Genomic DNA, 1,998 nt, shown 5'->3' with positions numbered 1-1,998 from the left:
GTGGACCCATGACTAGTCTTTTGAGGAACCTCCATACTGATTTCCATAGTGGTTGTATTAATTTATGGTCCCATCAACAGTGTAAAAGTGTTTTCTTCACAGCCTCTCTAGCATTTATTATTGTTTGTATTCTTTTTATTTTTTATTTTTTTTAGTTGTTAATAGGCATTTATTTTATTTATTTTTATGGGATGCTAAGGATCAAACTCAGTGCCTCACACATGCTAGGCAAGGGCTCTATCACTGAGCCATAACCCCAGCCCTATTGTTTGTATTCTTGACGCCTGCCATTCTGATTGGTGTGAAACAAAATCTCGGTGTAGTTTTGATTTGCATTTCTCCAATTGGTAAATGAACATTTTTACTTTGTGTTTGTGTGTGTGTGTGTGTGTGTGTGTGTGTTTGTCGGGGGGTACCAGGGGTTGAACTTATACTTGGCTACTGAGCTGCTGAACCCATGTTGCAAAGACCACCAACTCCAATTTAAACCAAATGAGAGCAAGCTTATAGTGTGTACCCAAGAGAGCTGACCAGCAACTGCCTCAACCCAAAGCAGAGCAGAGCCAGCTCTTAGAGAAGGAAGGTTTTTATAGCACAAAAAGTTACAAAGCGGGGCGTCTTGGGAACTTAGAGCTAACAGGGTTCTGGCAAACATAATACAAGGATAGATAGCAGGTTATGATCTACATGGCTTCACATTTCAAGGAAGGGAGAAAAATTTAGATTCCATCTTCAGAATTTATAAGGGGCCCACTTAGGTTTTAGGGAGGGTTGTTATCTGGTCAAGGAGAGCCAGGCATGAGCGCGTTCCGAGCATGGGCAGGAAATCCAAACAGGTTTAAACATCAAAGAATGATCAGGCCAAATAGAAATCTTAGTATTTAATAATAAAACAGAAATGAACTTTTCATGAGTTTGTGACAAGATGGCTCCATCTTAAGATGGAATTAGTCTGGTTCATCAGAGCCACATCCCCAGCCCTATTTTGTGTTTTATTTAGAGACAGGGTCTCACTGAGCTGCTTGGCACATTGCTTTTTGATGAGGCTGGGTTTGAACTCATGCCCGAGCTGCTGGTATTACAGGTGTGCAGGCATGCATCACTATGCTCAGCTCATTTTTACTTTTAATTCATCTTGCCATGGTTCTTTTCCCTGAGTGCTTCTTTCAAAATGTTTTTGCAATCCTCCCCCAATTTTAACATGTTAAAAGAAAAGGATAAAGCAAAACAACACTTGATGGAAAAAATATTTACAACTAATGGGACAAAGTGCCCCCTTATAAGTATTTAATAAGAATACTCACATAAATTGTTAAGAAAATGCTAGAATCCTAATTGGATAAAGGACTTCAACAGACAATTCACTCTGAAAACACACAAATACATAGGCATATATGGAAAAAAATAGCTCAAGAGGTAAAAGTGTATAGTTGGGTATGGTGGTGCATGCCTGTAATCCCAGCAACTCAGGAGGCTGAGGCAGGAGGATCTCAAGTTCAAAGTCAGCCTCAGCAACTTAAGGGGACCCTAAGCAATTTAGCAAGACTCTGTTTTAAAATAATAAATAATAAGGGTTTGGGATGTGGCTCAGTGGTTAAACACCCCTGGGTTCAATCCCTGGTACCAAAAAAAAAAAAAAAAAAGTAGAAAGTGGTAAAAATCAAATATATATACAAATGGGCCAAGGACCTAAACAGACAATTCTCAGAAGAGGATATAAAATCAATCAACAAATATATGAAAAAAATTTCATTATCTCTAGCAATTAGAGAAATGCAAATCAAAACTACTCTATGATATCATCTTACTCCAGTCAGAATGGCAGCTATTATGAAGAAAAACAACAATAAGTGTAGGTGAAGATGTGGGGAAAAAGGTACACTCATTCCTTGGAAAGCTGGGAATGGAACCACCATTTGACCCAGCTATCCCTCTCCTTGATCTATACCCAAAGGACTTAAAAACAGCGTACTACAGGGACACAGCCACATCAATGTT

This window comes from Urocitellus parryii, chromosome 2 (genome assembly GCF_045843805.1).
Source record: "Urocitellus parryii isolate mUroPar1 chromosome 2, mUroPar1.hap1, whole genome shotgun sequence".
NCBI classification, from domain to species: domain Eukaryota; kingdom Metazoa; phylum Chordata; class Mammalia; order Rodentia; family Sciuridae; genus Urocitellus; species Urocitellus parryii.
The sequence above is the reverse complement of the archived record's forward strand: the minus strand, read 5'-3'. Positions refer to the sequence as shown.